Source organism: Leptidea sinapis, chromosome 17 (genome assembly GCF_905404315.1).
Source record: "Leptidea sinapis chromosome 17, ilLepSina1.1, whole genome shotgun sequence".
NCBI classification, from domain to species: Eukaryota; Metazoa; Arthropoda; class Insecta; order Lepidoptera; family Pieridae; genus Leptidea; species Leptidea sinapis.
Window position 1 is genome coordinate 7,077,658 of NC_066281.1, and position 22,673 is coordinate 7,100,330.

Here is a 22,673-nt window from a genome sequence, read left to right on the forward strand (position 1 = left end):
GGACTTACACAAATAATTCAAGACCAAAATTACCCAAATCGGTCTAGCCGCTCTCGAGTTTTAGCGAGACTAACGAACAGCAATTAATTTTTATATATATAGATTATTATTGAATTACTGATTTGAGTAGGTATTAATTGTTTGTTGGTGTCAGAACATCCATATAAAAAATGACTGACATGTCAAAAAAATGTAGATGTCAATACATAATCAATTGCGTAAAACTTTCAGGTAGTGCATGACTTATTTTTAATTAATTACAATAATTTAATTCTTTTGACTCCCATATCTTAGCGCCTCAATTATTTTTGTATAAACATCTTATAATCTTAAGTTTATAATTAATATAAACATGTAATTGTACGATGCTTCCTTAATGTTTAAATTATGTGGGCTATCCTCCTTTCATAAGTCTTTTAGTCACATTTTCACTAAGCAAGAACCACACAGATTTCCCTCAAGTAACGACCTAAATATTCAGAGTGATGCATTTCAGGAACGTGTCGCGCGATATGTTCTAAACTACGCGTGAGCTCGCAATACTTGTCACGTGTCACAACCACATTAAAATAACATATTCTAATGAACTACTTAGTTCTACTCAAAATATAAATATCTCACTCATCTTTTAACATTATACGTTAATTTACAACTTTGTGTTGGTGCTGGTGTTGGTGCAATATGTTGTCATTGAAAACGATTAGTCTTTAAAATATTATCACGCGCTATATAGTAACGATAGTTTCGAACTATCTAATATTGAAATTGTTTAACTTGAGAAATGCTTAGGTTATTACTTAAATTTTATGTAAATAATATAAGGAAAGGTTACAATTCTTGGTTCTTGGCTACAATTCTTGAATATGTACATAATTATTATAATTATTTAAACTTATAAAATTAGCAATTGGTTAGAGTGAGAGAGGAGGAGCCTTCCTACCGCCGCCGTGAGAGAAAGAGAAGCCAGATAGACTGGCGCCGTAAGGCTTTACGTTTCGAAGAGGTTTACCTTCCCATAAGAAGTTCAATTAAGGAAACTTGTAAATTGATATATCCAGGAGTGTGCACCGCAGCGGCCTGATACGCCTTTAAAACGTAATATTAGCACCGCGAGGCTCCAGACGTCATTAAAATTCTTGTCAAGCTAATTTTTTTATTGGAGACTTGGGAGTGTTGGTGTTTATACTAACAACTAGTTCATATAGTAACTACGAGATCAATTTCGTGCATGAATTATGCATGGCTTTTGGATGCTGAAAAAACGGTCCTGTTGTAGTAGCTGTAGTGAAAGAAGAAAAAAATATCAGTCAAAGATTCATATTGTTGTTCAATTTCTGTAAAATTAAATCAACCACAATTAAATTAACATAATTTTTTAAAAAATGGTCTTGAAATTTCATATGAAATGGAAAGAAAATTTTCCCCAACCTATTCATTGTACTTATATGTACAAGGAGAATATTTTTATGAGAAAGGGAGCAAAATATCATTTATGTCGTATCGAATACTTAATATATCGACTTTATTCTGAGGAAAGTCTTTATTATTTATTATATACTAGTTGATATAATAAATAAAATAATGGTTTTTATGAATTTGTCATTAATATATTATAACATCAAGAATTATTTCGTAAAATATGCTCTCTGTTGTAATGAATATGTTTTAGAGCAGAACTGTCAAACCGTGCGTCAATAAATTCTCTCATAGAAAATATGTCAATACAAAACAAATATCGGACGACGGGGGACACATCAAAGGAAGAAGAAAATTGTTGTTTTTATTTAATTCCGAACACTTTCATATTTATTTACTTTTTAAACCTTCACTGGAGTTCCACAATTAATTCAAGACCAAAATTAGCCAATTCGGTCCAGCCGTTCTCAAGTTTTAGCGAGACTTACGAACAGGAATTCATTTTTATATATAGATTATTTCCATATTTATAATTATTTTTAGTAGTTAACTTTCCAAAAGCTAAATTAAATCAGCTAGTATTTGAACAATTGGGTCATGCTCCAGAGCACTTAAGTGCGCGTTGACCCGCACTACATTAACCTAATTGTTCGAAATTGGTGTTCGTTAGTCAACTTTTAATATTTATTTTGATATTTAAGTGCTAAATTGTAAACAGTATGACTTGTGGGACGGACGATGGATGAACAAAGCGTGCAAGAGAGAGGAGAATTTCTCACATAGATATAGCTAGAGAGAAAAGAAAAGCGAATCTATTGTTATTATAACTGACTGAAATGATTTTGATTGACAAGTCGTAAACAGACACTTTTGGTATATGTATTAAACCACAAGTTAACGCATACATTTACAAATCAAAAGTGTTCTCACATTATTGGGGTTATTTATATCAGGTCGTGCCTTTCTTTTGGGTGGCGGGGTCCGGCCAGACTTTGACAATAATGATTACATTAAAGCGAAGAGTACGCAGAAAACACGCAAACATGGTGTTTTTAGACAAGTTTAGTGGTGAAAGTATAGCATTTCGAGCTATGAACACTACTTTATCCTGTTACACATATCCTTAAGTCTTATTTGTAGGTTGCTAATGCTTGCTGTTGGTTATAGTTAACACTGCCGAGCCTTTTTGAACTACCACTTTTCTTTGAAGTTAAACACGTTTTTTGGCATGGCGTGACGCATTTTTTTGGTATTTCTCTCAGAAAAGTCATTCTTATAGCTTGTACTTTTTTGTGTAGGTTCATTTATTCAGATTAGTAGTGAATAACGAGGATTGTAAGCATATAAACTGTTTTCCACCCAAGAAATTTGAATATATTGGCTTTGTTACATAGATGGCGGTGCGGCAGCCGTGAACTCATATCGCTCAAGGTCACTGGCATTTAGTGTCGCCTTAAGTTCAGATGATGATATGACGTTTCAAAGCAGTTATAAAAATAAAAAAGGATCTTATCCTTTATTTGTGGTATGCCACTCTCATGATACCAAGTCTATAAGAACTTTCTGTCTTATTAATAAACGCTGCGTAATGTTTAAAATTACTTCTACGTGTCATGTAATTATTTAGTAACAAATTTAGATAATGAGAAACGGCATTAGAAATAAACTTGGTATAAAGTTGTAGATGAGAAAAAACCAAGAATATGCAAAATCTTGATTTATTCTCAGGTATATCAAAGGAGGATGGCGAGAATGGACCCACATAATTTAAAAATTAAAGAAGCATCGTACAATTACAATTTTATATTAATTATAAACTTAAGTTTATGTCATGTTTATACAAAAAATATTGAGGCGCTAAGATATGGGAGTCAAAAGAAATAAATTATTGTAATTTATTAAAAAATAAGTCATCTTGCACTAACGGAACGTTTTGCGCAAGTGACATCTACATTTTATTATTTAAAAATTAAAGAAGCATCGTACAAGTACAAGTTTATATTAATTATAAACTTAAGTTTATGTCATGTTTATACAAAATATCGAGGCGCTAAGATATGGGAGTCAAAAGAAATAAATTATTGTAATTTATTAAAAAATAAGTCATCTTGCACTAACGGAACGTTTTGCGCAATTGACATCTACATTTTTTTTATATGACAGTCCTTGTCATTATTTATGTGAATGTTCCGACACCATCAAACTATCTATACCCACTCAAATCAGTAATTCAGCCGTAATTCAAACTAAGATTCAATAAGATAATTATCGTTTTTTGATACTAAAATCAGTAAGTTAGTTTATAAGATTCGCTATGCTTGAAAAAAGAATGAATTTGTGAACCCTCAATTATTAGCTGCTGGCCAATCTTCCTCATATATATTATATTATCTTTTAACAGACAGTAATGAGGTATAGACATAAGATACAAATTATTGATTGAACAATAGATATTGATTAATAATTTTAGGTTATATTTTACTTTTATGTATATCTTTTTTCTCCCACTTTTTTAGACTTACGATAAGCTTTTTTCTTAGTTTTGTTACGTCCTACAATTATTAATAAGTTTCCATGACGTACGCCACTTTTATCAGTTGGGTCCCAAAATATGCATACTCGCCGTCCTCCTTTATTTGTAAGAACCAAAAAGTTTTAAACTTGGAATAACTTTACTTCGCGATTATTAATAACACAGTGTACGTTATGTTCTTCGGCAGCGACAAAAAGTTGGGTGACTTCCTGGAGAAGCTTGGCTGGTTGGAGTAACCGCTATTAATTTGCAAAATAGGCGTATATGACGACGAGTTGCGAATGTTGTAGGTAATGCAGGGTCTTCACTGCTTTTCCTGACGAGCCAAATTTGGTAAGAACAGATTCTTACTAGGAAAGAACTTGCAGCAGATCTGGAAAGGGTTTTAAGTAAGGTGTGGAGAGTTTAAACTGGTATAACTCTGGTATTGGCATAATTTAAGTATATACTTATATTATAAGGTTGCAATGTAGCCATGCTTGGTGCATAGCCATTTAGATAAAAAAAGGTTATGATATTCTACCTTAAAATGTAAAATATAAATTCAGACTGGTTTTAAGTCCATGAAGATATTTTAGTAGCGTCGTTATTGCAATGAAAAGATAATAAATGAAAAGCGACTCATTAGCTGAAGACGTCTTGACTTCACGACAAATGACTTGTAGAATGTCCGTCTCCGAGAATGTTGTAAATTATAAAGCTTCTAGGAAAGATTTAAAGAACTGACAAAGTTTAAATGAATATAATTTTAAAATTAAAAGAATTGTACTGTTGTTTAACATTATGGTTTTCTGACGTCACCGTTTTCGTAGTGTAATTGAGTAATGTAATTACCGCCGCAAATGATGATGAATGAAAATAAAAACGGTCTTCTACAAGTTATATGGATAAGTAATACACGTAAGTATCCCTACTCTCTGGTAATACTCAGACTCTGCTGTTTCGTCTGTCTGTCAGTAGTGTGTACCTATTGCCGCTGTAAAAAAATATAAGATGGTGAATTATTTCAAAATGGCTGACACACAATAATTGAAAGAAGTTTTTTTATTACATTTTTTTTTAAATAGTTTATTTAAGTTAAATAGAACGGTACAAAAACGGTAGCCCACTTATATAGGTTGAGGCATCCAATAGGATATAGGATAATTTATATATATACAGTTTAGTCTTTGGTACTTTTTACGAAATATATGATCTTTACTTTCAACACGATTCATATATGGATATGGATTTAACACTTTACAAACAAATTTGCTTTGTATATTACAGCCATTGTAAAATACTCTATTTAATTTAAAAGAGTGGCCGTTGAGTTTCTTGTACGTTCTTCTCACGAGCTCTACTGTTTCATATTTCTCTACTTTTAGATTCAGTAATTCAAAAATAATCAAATATTTTAATGACAATTCAAAACGCTTAGTGTAAGCCTAATTGTATAATGATTATTTGAATTTGACTTTGAGAAGTTTTCGAGAATGGTTGACAGTTCTGGTGTCGATTGGGTATGGATTGAGTTTACTTCGTGAACTACGACAACATTGATAAACAGTTAATTCACTAAAAATCGGCAATTAGGCACTTAACGATCCTCGTGACTTTTGTTTAATCTATACTATAATATTATAAAGCTGCAGTGTTTGTTTGTTTGTTTGAACGCGCTAATCTCTGGTACTACTGGTCCGATTTGAATGATTCTTTCAGTGTTGGTTAGTCCATTTATCGAGGAAGGCTATAGGCTATGTTTTTTTTTCAAAATTAGGGATCCGTAATAAAATTGCTATTTTGTAACACACGGTGTAAAATCGAAAACCTATTTTTGCGTGCGCTGCAAAAACTATTGACAATAGAACAAAGTGATGTACAGGCTATAATATAGGCAATATTTTATTACTTATAAAACTATCGCGTGAATTATACTTTATATGGCAAAACAACGTTTGCCGGGTCAGCTAGTCTTTGATAATGTTGTTATTAGTGTAACTTTGGTTCCAGATTAGAGATTATGAATATACCTATCAACCAATAAATCTAACTAATATTTAAAATTAACCATCACATTCAATAAATAAAATTAACATTATTCAATAAAAATATCATATCAACTTCAACCATTTGAATCTATTGACCAATAAATGTAAGTAATAAATGAAATGTAATCGTAAATCAAATGTATCTTATAAAGTGTTCAAGTACGGAAAAAAGTTCATTTAATTTTATCTATTAACATCTCTATTATATGCTACAATATGATAATATTCAACTTCATTAAGAACAACCAAAACCAAATATTGTACTTGTACTAATAATTATTAATTAATAATATTTTCAACCAATAAAATATCGATATAATTTTTTATCAGTTAACTATTAACTAATATAAAATTTCAACCATTATTGACACCTATGTTCCAGATACTCTAAATATTTTTATTGTGCCGGCAATTATAACAGCTCTGTTAACTTACGTGACAGTTAATTAATGTAACTCTTGCCCTACGCATCTCAGTCAAAACTTAACATGCATTTCATTTTATTCTAACATAACTATGCTTGTATGTAAACATGTAAGGTTGTTAGAAAACACCCAAGCTTTTTTTATACTATATTGTAATATATATTTGTTACTCTGGTATTTCGGATAACGAAGCTATTACATGTGTACATATAACAGACTATTTTATGCCCATGATTTCTGTTAACTGTTATTTTTATGAATGTCGTGAGGTGGACAACCAGAAACTATATATAATAATATATAATATAGTATATATAATATGCCCAAAACATAACCGAGATTCATTTTACCAGGGTTTGGTTTAGTGCCAAATCCCACTTTCATCGTTGACATCCTTTTGTCCTCTGATGAACCTTGTTGATGAACTTCTTAAAATGATATTATGCTGTATATAAAAGTACCACATAATATATATACTTTACTTTTACTACATAATAATATGTAACATAAATATAAACTTTTGTTAATATTATTAATTATGATTTATTAAAATACTAGAATTATTAACATTTATTAAAATACTAGCAGTTCGTAGGAGCACTAAAGAGGTCGCAATTTACATTTTTTTTTAGAATATATAACTGACAGTTCTATTTTGTCCAAACTTCCTCGAAATTCAAATAGTTCCGATTAGCTCGAAGTGCAAAACTTTAAAGTTAGAATATCTTGGTGAACTTAAAACACCAATCTAAATGTATCAAAAATCAAAAGGTACCAAAGAATTATAAATGAAACATTCATCAAAATACACTTAGAATCTAAAAGTAGTAACATTAATATCCTAAACGGTATCTTAGAGTTAAGCCATTTTACTTCGTTAAAGCAATCGTTTCAACGTTAAGCGTAAAAAAGTCATTACAAGGGCTTCAGATGAAGATTAAGGTTCTTTGTAAGTGCTCGTTCATTTATATTTGTGCAGACGGGCTCTCATTTCTCGTGTATTATAAAAACATTTTAAGTCACAGACATTCAATGTGACAGTTTGAAATTCTTCATTGGAAATAGTTTAAAGAATATATGTAAAGATATTTAAACTTTATATTATACTAGCTGACCCGACAAGCGCTGGTCTGTCAAAAATGAATAATAGAAAAAATGTAAGTATTCGGGAATAATGTAGTCTAAAGCCATCGGAAATGTGTAGTGAAAGTTAATAAGTAAATATTAAATTTATAATATTATAATGTAATAAAATGATAAGGATTAATATCGTATTTGTGTAAACAGCTTTTACATTACCGCTTTATAATTGCCAATATTTTAAAGTAATAAAATGGATATATTATGTTATCCTTCATAGATAGATATATGCCATTGTGGACTTTTCTAGATTTAATAAGATGGAAAATTACATCATATATTGTTGTGTTTCGTTGAAAGTACCCAGACGGCTTATTTCATTCCGACACCTCTAACAAATATCGTAATATATACAAAAACTTTTATTTTTTATATATTATACTAAAACCTTCCTCGAGAACCATAATATACATTGGATCCATAATAAATAGTTAGATTATATAGTATAGATATCTGCAAAATTATAAATTTCTGCTATGAAAATGGCTCGTACAAAAAACAATACAAAAATGTACAATATTCGTACAACAATGTGGATAATAATTGGAGAGCCCTTAGAAATGTGAATCGTAGTCGATACAGAGCTGATTGTTCCGATTGGGGCTTTGATTAATTAAATGCCTGACTTGATGTAATAAAAAGTGACCCAAATTAGTACGGGATTGTATTTTCAATCATCTTTTTTGATCTTCATTGTTTCAAAGAGAGATTAGAGTTTTGCACGAAGGTGTTTAATTTGTTGCTGTTCATTTGCTAGTTAATCTTGTCCTAATTTAATAATCAAATGTAATTAATTGTCTATGACCTCACGCTTCCAATTTCATTGATTATTTGTCGTACGTAAAGTTTAATTTTAAAAGCTAAAGCAGCTAATGGTCTCTTAAATTCCCATTTTTTTTCAAGTTAGTTTATTAAAATTAATATATGCATTAGCCACCAATTGATTTAGATATTAACGGTGATGGAAAAGGGCCTTGTATAAAATTTGAGTTGCCAGGGCTTCAGGTTTATTACTATGTTTAACATTTTTATACGCTTTATATTAGCTTCACCTGTATGTTTGTATATATGTTTGTATGTTTGTAACAGACTTCTTTGGGCGCGATTTTGACCCACTTTAAATGGCTAGATTTCGTTCAAACTTTGTAGATTAATCGAGGACCGATGACATTACACTAATTTGACTAAAAAATGAAAAATAAATAATAGTTAAAAAAAACTAAAAAAAAGCATGCTTTATATAAAATTCAACTAAAAAATAGAAAATAAATTTAAATTGAATATAGTGTAAAAAAAGATATATTTTATTGTAAAAAAAGCGTGGGGTGCTTAGTGTTTTTTTAACTGTTGTTTATTATCATTAACACCTTCCTTACATGCTGAAAATTCATATTGAAATAATTTATATTACCACATAAGTATTTTTGCCATTTAATATCATACAACAATATTTATTTAATAGCCTAAGGGCGGTGGCTCCATTCCCAATCTGTGGTATCATATGAAGGTTTGTTCCAAGCTTTTATTATTATCAGTAACGCTCGTGCGATTCCTTTACTAATAACAATATTGTATTGATTGTGAAGATCACACACCATCCAGTGACTTGTGTGTATGTTTGTTTGTCCTCCTCTTCCGTAAAAAATGTATATCGTTATTAATATTTAACGTTATATATATTTAACGTTTAAAACTTAAAGAGAGAGAGCAAGAGAAATGAAACAATAAAATTAAAGTTTAAAATTGTTCTCAGAAACCACAGTTTAAAAAAGTATGATAAAAATGTAGAGTGTGCTATTTGGGAAGAATTAAAAGTAGGATGGCGAGAATGTATGTATTTTGGGACCCACTGAAAGAAGTGGCGTACATCATGGGAACTTATTAAGAAGTACAACGTAACTAAACTAAGAAAAAAGCAAATCGTAAGTAAGTCTAAAAAAGTGGGAGAAAAAAGATATACCTATGAGTAAAATATAACTTTTGATTATTAAACGATACCTATTGTTTAATCAATAATTTGTATCTTATGCTAAAAGACAATATAATATTTACGTGGAGGGTTGGCCAACAGCTAATAATTGAGGATTCACAATTCATTCTTTTTTCAAGCAGGTATCGAGTCTTTTAAGATACATAAGTACCTACCTACTGAGTTTTAGTATCAAAAATCGATAATAATCTTATTGTGTACTAGCTGACCCAGCAAACGTTGTATTGCCATCATAGTATCATCATCAACTGTATTTAATCTACCAACTATAGGTAGCCAAATTAAGTTTGTCTTTACCTCCTGAGAAAGGTTGAGAGTTCTTATTATTCATTCATTTTAAACTATTCTTTCAATTTCATATCTGAACGACGGGGGACACATCAAATGAAAAACAAAATGTTTGTTTCATTTTTAAATTCCGAACATTTTCATATTTATTCACCTTTTGAACCTTCTCTGGACTTACACAAATAATTCAAGACCAAAATTACCCAAATCGGTCTAGCCGCTCTCGAGTTTTAGCGAGACTAACGAACAGCAATTAATTTTTATATATATAGATTATTATTGAATTACTGATTTGAGTAGGTATTAATTGTTTGTTGGTGTCAGAACATCCATATAAAAAATGACTGACATGTCAAAAAAATGTAGATGTCAATACATAATCAATTGCGTAAAACTTTCAGGTAGTGCATGACTTATTTTTAATTAATTACAATAATTTAATTCTTTTGACTCCCATATCTTAGCGCCTCAATTATTTTTGTATAAACATCTTATAATCTTAAGTTTATAATTAATATAAACATGTAATTGTACGATGCTTCCTTAATGTTTAAATTATGTGGGCTATCCTCCTTTCATAAGTCTTTTAGTCACATTTTCACTATGAAAGAACCACACAGATTTCCCTCAAGTAACGACCTAAATATTCAGAGTGATGCATTTCAGGAACGTGTCGCGCGATATGTTCTAAACTACGCGTGAGCTCGCAATACTTGTCACGTGTCACAACCACATTAAAATAACATATTCTAATGAACTACTTAGTTCTACTCAAAATATAAATATCTCACTCATCTTTTAACATTATACGTTAATTTACAACTTTGTGTTGGTGCTGGTGTTGGTGCAATATGTTGTCATTGAAAACGATTAGTCTTTAAAATATTATCACGCGCTATATAGTAACGATAGTTTCGAACTATCTAATATTGAAATTGTTTAACTTGAGAAATGCTTAGGTTATTACTTAAATTTTATGTAAATAATATAAGGAAAGGTTACAATTCTTGGTTCTTGGCTACAATTCTTGAATATGTACATAATTATTATAATTATTTAAACTTATAAAATTAGCAATTGGTTAGAGTGAGAGAGGAGGAGCCTTCCTACCGCCGCCGTGAGAGAAAGAGAAGCCAGATAGACTGGCGCCGTAAGGCTTTACGTTTCGAAGAGGTTTACCTTCCCATAAGAAGTTCAATTAAGGAAACTTGTAAATTAATATATCCAGGAGTGTGCACCGCAGCGGCCTGATACGCCTTTAAAACGTAATATTAGCACCGCGAGGCTCCAGACGTCATTAAAATTCTTGTCAAGCTAATTTTTTTATTGGAGACTTGGGAGTGTTGGTGTATATACTAACAACTAGTTCATATAGTAACTACGAGATCAATTTCGTACATGAATTATGCATGGCTTTTGGATGCTGAAAAAACGGTCCTGTTGTAGTAGCTGTAGTGAAAGAAGAAAAAAATATCAATCAAAGATTCATATTGTTGTTCAATTTCTGTAAAATTAAATCAACCACAATTAAATTAACATAATTTTTTAAAAAATGGTCTTGAAATTTCATATGAAATGGAAAGAAAATTTTCCCCAACCTATTCATTGTACTTATATGTACAAGGAGAATATTTTTATGAGAAAGGGAGCAAAATATCATTTATGTCGTATCGAATACTTAATATATCGACTTTATTCTGAGGAAAGTCTTTATTATTTATTATATACTAGTTGATATAATAAATAAAATAATGGTTTTTATGAATTTGTCATTAATATATTATAACATCAAGAATTATTTCGTAAAATATGCTCTCTGTTGTAATGAATATGTTTTAGAGCAGAACTGTCAAACCGTGCGTCAATAAATTCTCTCATAGAAAATATGTCAATACAAAACAAATATCGGACGACGGGGGACACATCAAAGGAAGAAGAAAATTGTTGTTTTTATTTAATTCCGAACACTTTCATATTTATTCACTTTTTAAACCTTCACTGGAGTTCCACAATTAATTCAAGACCAAAATTAGCCAATTCGGTCCAGCCGTTCTCAAGTTTTAGCGAGACTAACGAACAGCAATTCATTTATATATATATAGATTATTTCCATATTTATAATTATTTTTAGTAGTTAACTTTCCAAAAGTTAATTAAATCAGCTAGTATTTGAACAATTGGGTCATGCTCCAGAGCACTTAAGTGCGCGTTGACCGGCACTACATTAACCTAATTGTTCGAAATTGGAGTTCGTTAGTCAACTTTTACTATTTATTTTGATATTTAAGTGGTAAATTGTAAACAGTATGACTTGTGGTACGGACGATGGATGAACAAAGCGCGCAAGAGAGAGGAGAATTTCTCACATAGATATAGCTAGAGAGAAAAGAAAAGCGAATCTATTGTTATTATAACTGACTGAAATGATTTTGATTGACAAGTCGTAAACAGACACTTTTGGTATATACAGGCTGTCCCAAAGTTATGGGACATGAAGGGAAAGTACCTTAAATATCGAAGATAGGCTATTTTACTGAAAGAAGACTTTACGTAATTTTTAAAAGTTAGTACTTCTGCATTCAAAGATTTTCTAAAAATTACTTGCCTCGTCTGGGAATCAAACCGATTGAAATGGAAAAAAAAACACCCCTACTTTTATGATGCCAATCGAAAGAATGGCCAAAAACTAATAACTTTTCTTAAGTAACATAGTATTTTAAAAGAAAGGAACAACGTAAAATGAATGTTTTCCTACTTGGATTAGTACGAATGGACCGCTTAGATGGCCGGCCAGATCCCCGGACCTTACACCATTAGATTTCTTCTTTTGGGGATACGTGAAAGATATGCTATACAAAACGCGATACGAGAACGTGGGCGAGTTACAAACAGAATTGTGCCATATCATATCGAGTATTCACCATAAAATGATAAGAAAATCAACAGGCAGCGGACTCATTAAAAGATTGGCGATTTGCGTAAGACAAGAGGGATCACATTTTGTGCATTTTATTAATTAATTTACAAAAAAATACCCACTTAATTGACTACTTTCTTTTAAAATAATATGTTACTTAAGAAGAGTTATTAGTTCTTGGTCATTCTTTCGATTGGCATCATAAGAGTAGGGGTGTTTTTTTTTTACATTTAAGTCGGTTCGATGCCCAGACGAGGCAAGTAATTTTTAGAAAATCTTTGAATGTAAAATTACTAAAATTACATAAAGTCTTATTTCAGTAAAATAGCCTATCTTCGATATTTAAGGTACTTTCCCTTCATGTCCCATAACTTTGGGACACCCTGTATATTAAACCACAACTTAACGCATACATTTACAAATCAAAAGTGGTATCACATTATTGGGGTCATATATATCAGGTCGTATACCCTAGAATATAATAGATTTTGGTCCTTTTACGCCTTATTGCCTTTTGGGTGGCGGGGTCCGGCCAGACTTTGACAATAATGATTACATTAACTTCAGATGTTCTACTTTTTAAACATGATACCCTTGGTATTCAGTACGATTTTAAAGACGTTTCAAAGCAATTATAAAAATAAAAAAGGATCATATCCTTTATTTGTGGTGTGCCACTCTCATGATTCCAAGTCTATAAGAACTATCTGTCTTATTAATAAACGCTGCGTAAAGTTTAAAATTACTTCTACGTGTCATGTAATTATTTAGTAACAAATTTAGATAAAGACAAACGGCATTAGAAATAATTTACTCTCAGGTATATCAAAGGAGGATGGCGAGAATGGACCCACATAATTTAAAAATTAAAGAAGCATCGTACAAGTACAATTTTATATTAATTATAAACTTAAGTTTATGTCATGTTTATACAAAAAATATTGAGGCGCTAAGATATGGGAGTCAAAAGAAATAAATTATTGTAATTTATTAAAAAATAAGTCATCTTGCACTAACGGAACGTTTTGCGCAATTGACATCTACATTTTTTTTATATGACAGTCCTTGTCATTATTTATGTGAATGTTCCGACACCATCAAACTATCTATACCCACTCAAATCAGTAATTCAGCCGTAATTCAGACTAAGATTCAATAAGATAATTATCGTTTTTTGATACTAAAATCAGTAGGTTAGTTTATAAAATTCGCTATGCTTGAAAAAAGAATGAATTTGTGAACCCTCAATTATTAGCTGCTGGCCAATCTTCCTCATATATATTATATTATCTTTTAACAGACAGTAATGAGGTATAGACATAAGATACAAATTATTGATTGAACAATAGATATTGATTAATAATTTTAGGTTATATTTTACTTTTATGTATATCTTTTTTCTCCCACTTTTTTAGACTTACGATAAGCTTTTTTCTTAGTTTTGTTACGTCCTACAATTATTAATAAGTTTCCATGACGTACGCCACTTTTATCAGTTGGGTCCCAAAATATGCATACTCGCCGTCCTCCTTTATTTGTAAGAACCAAAAAGTTTTAAACTTGGAATAACTTTACTTCGCGATTATTAATAACACAGTGTACGTTATAATTTACTAGTCTATAAATTGCTGCATATTTGAATTCAGTTTATTTATCTATTGATGTTAACTTCAACTTGATTCCTCCACGCACCCCTAAGAAATGGCTCGTGACCACAGTCTTGACTGTGAAACAACCAAGTGGTATAGACGTAATAGGATAGATTTTGACGTTCAATAATGATTTTTAACCGAAAAGGAGGAGGTTATCAATTCAATCGGCATTTTTTTATGTATGTACACCGATTACATTGAGATTTATGATCCAATTTACATAATTTTTGGTCCAGTAGTTTTTATTTTATGAACATTTTTTATGAAAATTTTTATTTACCTCGATGATGTAATTGTTTTTTGTGTACGGATTTTTTAGGAGTTTTCATTCAGGTTGATTATATATTATAATAATTAACTGACACTAAAAAGTGAAAAAAAAACTTCGTTTAATAAAAACCAATTTCTAACACTGAAAAGTATCAAATAACTAAAAATTTAATTTAATACACCTTTACCTTTAATATTAATAAAATACTATTATTTGTAAGTGCTACATATTGATAGTTTTGAAGTCGGTGCCAAGCTAAATGTAATGTAGAGTAAGTACCTACACTCGCTACGCGTGACTTTGAGCGAGATAGCTTCGTCTAGAACAAAACAACCTTAATAATTACAGTAAGTAAACTGTTTATAATATTAAGTTTTATTTTGTTCAAGGCTCGGCACCGACTAAAAACCTATCAATAGGTAGCACATATAAATAATAGCATTTTATTTATATTAAAGGTAAAGTTGTAGTAAATTAAATTTTTAGTAATTTAATACTTTTCAGTTTTCGAAGTCGGTTTTTTAAGCGAAGTTTTTTTTAAATACTATTTTGTATATAAACTTTTAAATTCTAAGGTCCAATAAGAGCTTCTTTTTCTATTAAGGTATTGACTCCTAAAAATACTTAATAAAGGGAAATACTTTTTATAAAACACTTATTCCATGTAAATTTTTAATAATCTGTGTGTAATAATATATCTGTGACAGACATTCATTATCATTTTTACTACCTGATCCTCAAAAGCCTTAACTATGATACTACTCGACAAGTTTTCAGGGTAAATATTATCCTTACGTCAAATTTAATGAAGATAAAACGATATAGGACCGAGGGTCGCTCAAATAACATAATCTCTACCAATTCAAACTCTAATTAAATAAATCCTGTTCAAACAACCATCTCGCATTCATTTACGAATAATGTATTTGATTAAATTTAATCAGTACTTTAAATTTAGTTTAATTATGTGTAGATTCTTCTACTAAAATAGTTTTCCGTGTTTCGTGCATAAGTAACTTATCTATATCTATATATAATATAAAAATGAATTGCTGTTCGTTAGTCTCGCTAAAACTCGAGAACGGCTGGACCGATTTGGCTAATTTTGGTCTTGAATTATTTGTGGAAGTCCAGGGAAGGTTTAAAAGGTGAATAAATATGAAAGTGTTCGGAATTAAATAAAACCAACAATTTTGTTTTTCCTTTGATGTGTCCCCCGTCGTCCAATATTTGTTCTGTATGGACATATTTTCTATGAGTGAATTTATTCACGCACGGTTTGACAGTTCTGCTGTAAAACAATTTGAATACAACAACAGGGAGCATATTTTACGAAATAATTCTTGATTTTATGATATATTATTGACAAATTAATAAAAATCATTATTTTATTTAGTATGTACAGAACAACGTCTGTCAAGTCAACTAGTTTTCAATATATTTGAGTGTTGTAACAGATATTATTATTTGGTGCATGTATATGTATTACTGATATGATTATGTTATGAATGTGTTAATATAATTATAATATAACTAGCAGATGACGATTCGTCCGCGTAGATAAAGGGTTATTAAAAATATTTAGCAAGTTTGGAATTGAAGATTATCTCATGTCCTATTCCAGTTCCGGTTCTCGTTATCGCTCCTGTTCCCAACATATTATAACAACCTTATTTCGAAGAAGATTGCTACGGCAAATTAAAACTACAATAATTGGTATAGCTATATATATGGTATATTGTTCCTAGACGTGAATTTCAATTTTTCACATTTCCTGCGGGAATGGATTTTCAGGGATAAAATGTAGCCTTTGTCCTTTCCCAAGGTCTAGTCTATCGCTGTTCCAAATTTCATCAAAATCGGTTCTACTGAATCGGAGCTACTGCTCCGGCGTAAAAGCGTTACTAGTAAACTTACGTTCACATTTATAATAGTGGTAGGGATAAAATACAACCTGTATTTAATCATCACCGTTTATAAGACTGCCTTGCAAGCCTGTTTATTTCACTTGCGGAAAGGATAGACATAGGCAATGTCAAAAATCTTATATCATTTCATACAACTAGCGGCCGTTTTCAATAACGTATCTCTAGTTACGGATATATTGAGATCTTATCTATCCATAGTTATGTCCAATATAGTTATAATATTAATTATAGTCCAATGCTATCTGGCGATAGGTTATTGAATTGTAAATATGCGTAAAAGGATAGATTTGTCTACCTCTAGTAAGTAAAACTAAGGATAGATAGGTTGTTGAAAACGTAGCCGTAAATAGACTGTGATAACTTCGAAAAAACAGTTAATATCTATTTTGAGCAACGCACAGTAACACAAAGTTACTTATAAAGCGCGAATGTGAGACGTATTTTGTCTTTTTCATCCGTTGTCTAGCAGCAAGCGGCTGTATCTAGACGTATGTATTATGTAAGTAACAAATCTAATGTATTCAGAACCAAAGTTCAAACCGTGAAACACAGCCGAGTTTACGCCCTACCCATTACAATGCAGTGCCGCTCAGGATTCTTGAAAAACCCAAAAATTCTGAGCGGCACTACAATTGCGCTCTTCACCTTGAGACATAAGATGTTAAGTCACATTTGCCTAGTAATTTCACTAGCTACGGCGCCCTTCAGACCGAAACACAATAAGGTTTCCACATGTGTAAACATAAGCAGTTGCTTCACGGCGGAAATAGGCGCCGGTGTGGTACCCATAATCTAGTCGGCTTCCTGTGCTAAGGAGCCTCCCACTGGTAGGAGCCGCCCACTGGTAAGGAACCTTGTTGCTTATCAAACTTTCATGATACTAGCCCCCTTATTCATAATGGTCCGCTAACTTTAAACAGCCGCTTAGGAGTGTTTTTTCTCATTCTGACTTAGGTCAATAGAAGAAGACAGAGTGAGAATTAGCAATGCTTTAAGTTAGCAGACTATTATGAATAAGGGGGTAAATCAATAGAAAGTACACTATAAGTTTTGATTTATTTGTCTGTTTAAATACACTGGCCTTCAAAAGTAAGTATCACACTTTTAAAATTGGGATAACGTTTTAAGTTCACAAGATATACTTTCGAAATAAAAAGGACTCCAAAGAGAATTTTATTTTGTACATAAAAACTTTATAGTCGGTAACATTCTTTTAAGAATTGGCTGAAAAAAAACTTCAAAAACAAAACCATTCCTTTTTCAAAGTGGACGTTTCCGAATTACAACTTTATCATTTACATTTTTCTTTCTGTTTTAAATTTTTTTCAAGATCGATGGGTCTTGTTTTAAAAATTTATGCTAAAAAGCACATAACATTTATTTATCATGCCTCTCTCAGTTGAAGAATGTGCTAGAATCATGGCTTTTCTGGAACTAGGCATCAGTATGCGTCGCACTGCAAGAATGGTGGGTGTGACGGTACGAACGGTCGAGAAGGTAAAGCGAAGGTACGAAGAGACTGGACACCATCTGAGGAGACCTTGTAATGGCAGACCCAGGTGTACCAGTGCCCGAGAAGATCGTTATATTATTTCTACTGTGTTAAGAAATCGCGACCAAAATGCCGTTGAAGTCCTGCAACAGCTACTTCAGACCCGGAGGGACTACATTAGTGACAGTACAGTGACAAGAAGACTTGCTGAAGCAAATTTGAAACCCCGAAGACGAGCGAGTGGCCCAAAACTCGAGAGACAGCATCGAGTAGCGAGACTGCGATACGCCCGTGAACACATGCAGTGGGATGAAGAAGAATGGTCAAGAATTTTGTTTGCAGATGAGTCTCGATTCTCCCTTTACACTTCTGATGGAAGGCGAAGTGTTTACAGGCGACCTGGTGAGCGATACCTTCAAGCCTGCATCTCAGAAAGTGTCCAATACGGTGGAGGCAGTGTACATGTATGGGCTGGCATATCTTCAGAAGGTCGCACAGAGCTAGTAGCCATAGAAAATGGCACCCTCACTGGGCAAAGATATGCTCAAGAGATTCTCAATGAGTATGCAGGGCCGTATTTAGCAAATATGGGTGATGGATCGATGCTGATGCATGATAATGCCCGGCCACACACGGCTCATATCGTACAAGAGTATATTCAGGAGGTCGGTATCAGCGTGATGGCTTGGCCATCAAGAAGTCCTGATCTCAACCCGATTGAACACGCCTGGGATGAGCTTGGGAGGCTAGTCAGAAATCGCAGACCACCACCTACTCCCTCAAGACACTAAAGAAGGCCCTGGTAGAAGAATGGGAGAATATTCCCCAACATCGGCTCCGAAACCTAGTGTTCAGTATGCCAAACCGGCACGAAGCTGTAATCAGAGCTCGAGGAGGCAATACCAGTTATTAAAAATTAAATAACATGTAATACATTTTAGTTGAATTTTTTTACACTAAACTAAAAATGTATATTTTCATTGTTTTATCTTTTTTAATTTAAAAATGTTACTAATGTATAATTTTAGTTTCTAAAAATTAAAGCCTATAAAATTTGCAACAAAACGTTTATAATCTTAAATCTCTACCTTCTATAGTTAAGAAAAAAAATTAATTTAAAAGTGTGATACTTACTTTTGCAGGCCAGTGTATTAGCATTTATTTATGTACTGTATCTTTTCATTTGTATTTTTTGCAGCTTTAAGATAACGCAGACGTAAGCATTTAATGTTAACTAAAATTTGATTTTTTCTCGCGAGCATGAAAAAAATGTTTGCTGTCAATCACCCATTGACAGCAAAGTATTCCTGTACTTTTTTTTAAATACAGAGCCCAAAACAGTGACATAAGCAAGAAAAAACACACAATTTATTACTTTATATGTATCTACAATACTTCATATGAATGCTTTTATACAGCTACAAATATAGACAGTTTTACTTACCCTATTATAATGGAACATGAAGGCTATTAGTTCATCCGAGAGTGCTCGTAAGTTGTAGAATATGAGAATTGCAATCAGATTAGCTGTGAGAGCATTATTTTATACCTATACGTTAGACTACAGCCAATTTGAGCTGCTATATAGGGCTGCTTGTTACAGTGGAAATGAAAAAAATATTTTAAAATATAAATTTTTTGTCTAACTAACTAGTATAAGTTTGCCACAAATCTCGTGAATTTATTATTAACTTGTATGTATACCTACAATTCTCAAAATTATGTGGACTGTCTGTCTTTTATATTCATATTGACACACTTTTACACAAATTATCTGGCCCCAAACTAAGCATAGCCTGTACTATGGTTGCCAGACAACGATATATTTAATACAATATACTTACTTAAACATACATAAATACATATAAACATCCATGACTCGGAAACAAACATCCACATTCATCATAAAAATGAATGCACCTACCGGGATTCGAACCCGGGACCTCTAGCTTAGTAGTCAGGGTCACTAACCATTCGGCTATATGGGTCGTCGGCTTATTTTGAAATATTTGAAAAAAAAATTACTTTTAATGAATTTACGCGATTGGCGGCATCGGTCAAAGGACATATAAAATTAAGGCAGTATACGGTGCGAGGCGAGATGGCCAGCCTTTTTCGTTTGAGCCGCCGCGCCGCTCAGCTGACAATAGCTCTATACTATTGGACCGAGTTCAGAGAACCTTAGTTTACTGGTAGAATAAATAATTCAGGGGTTCTCAAGATTTTTGAAACCATTTAATATGAAATGTTCTTTTTACAGTAGCATTTAATCTAAGGGGTTTTTAATTTTTTATTTTATTTTTAGTGGTGTCTCCGGATTCTACTTCATATTCGTGTCAATTATCGTACAGGGTTATTTCAACATACTGTATAATCAACCTAAATGAAAACTCCTAAAAAAGCTGTACACAAAATAAAATTACATCGTCCACGTAAACATGTAATGTTCATAAAATGAAAACTACTGGGCCACTTTGGAAAATGGACACACTGGGGAAATTTTAATGGGACCAAATGGCAACTATTACGCATCAAACTAGAGAAGAATCATGTAAATCGGTTCACAAATCTCAGCGTAATCGGTGTACATACATAAAAAAATACCAATCGAATTGAGAACCTCCTCCTTGAAGTCCGTTAAAAAAAGCAACAGCTGAAATGTACTCGAAAAATAGCGGCTCTAGGTCTACACCATTGTATACCGTGCAAATTTGGCACTAATCCTTTCGAGTCTGGCCCGTTCGTGCGCCTAAATCTCTCACACCAGACGTGAAAGGCTATAAGTATATAATAAGTTATCTTGCGCGATGGTATGGACCCATGGTGTACGACTCCAGCTCAGAAATGTGACGAGTCTAGCAGATGTCACTCCTGTTGATACGATTGACATTTCAAGAAATCGAAGTATATTTTATCGTTACTGATTCCTGATTATTTAAACAGAATCATATAATAAACTTTATGACGGGTTTAAATTATAAATGATATACTCTAGTGCCATAAGTCACTAATTTTTATACTTACAATTTAGAATAGAATAGAAAAAAATTACAACAAACCATATACATACAGTTAATAACAATATTTACTACAGCAGGCCTGTGCATAATTTGCGGTATAAATTATTATCAAATATGATCTTTCATAATATGCATGCAAACATGCATAATCCAGACTCCATAGCTGAATATATTTATGTTATGACATAGATACAGAGGTTTTTTTTTTAATATATTTATTATTTTATTCAGAAAATAATATTTTTTAATTCTTAGAATGTTATTACTGTTTTCTGGAAATAGAAATACAAAAACGAGAATATATTTTAAAATAAATAATTATAATATAAAGTAGTTTTTAATTATTATAACTACAATTTTATTAATAAGCTTTTAATAGAGTGCAATTTCTTACGCGATAGGAGATTTATTTTTATGGAAGAGAAGGACAAATGAGCGTACAGTGATCACCGCCGTCCACATCTCTTATAACACCAGAGGAAACACAGGAGAGTAGCCGGCTTTAAGGAGGGTGGAAGCGCTTTTTTTCATGTCGTATCATCCTGGAAACACCGCACAAGGAAGCTCATTCCAAACATTGTAAAACGTGGAAGTTTTTTGAAAACCGTACTGTGGAGGAATGCCAATTATCTAAATGGTGGGGATATATCCTAATCGCGTGTCGTGCGAAGGTGGAATTCGGTGGCAGAAATAAGGTAAAACAGCTGTTCGGAAAACTCTCTGAAGTGGGATTGATTTTCTGCAGATTCAAAATTGTTTATTTAATTTAGGTAACTTTATTTAATTACGGTATTTTACGTAAATTTCAAGGCGTGTGTTCGCAGATAACAATAATTTAACTTCAGGGATGCTGTCTAGAGAGTGACGTCACAATCTGAGTGCTCCGATAATTCTGTGATACTGGACTGTGTACTAAACAGGTTCAAAATAATTTAACAGCCTGTAGAGCATTAATCTGTCTATGCACTTATTTACTTGTCTATACATTATATTTTTTCCTTCAGAGATAAAATAACGGATGCTTCACACTATACTTGTCATATATTAAGGCTCCACAACTTCATATAAGGTCCCGGGTTCGAATCCCGGTAGGTGCAAGCACTTATATGATGAATATGGATGTTTGTTTCCGAGTCATGGATGTTTAAATGTATTAATGTATGTTTAAGTAGGTATATTGTATTAAATATATCGTTGTCTTGCAACCCATAACACAGGCTATATATATGCTTAATTTGGGGCAAGATAATTTATGTAAGAAGTGTGTCAATATTATTATATTATTATTGTTATTATGGACATTGTGAATCTGTTTTTAATTATCATTAGTAGTAGTGATTTAAAATATCTAGTCTGACTTTAAATATTGTTACAAGTTACAGTTTTTTTATTCAAATTTGGAACGCGTTTATTTTAACACACTTCGATCTTTCCCTGGTATTTCATATACATTTTTTGATGTTAATGTTTTATTACAATGCAATGGGGTGTTAAAGAAAATAGAATTGCATTGGAACCAGCAGTCATTTTCAAGACACAACAACAGCTAGGTGTGAGTAGTGTAAACGTAT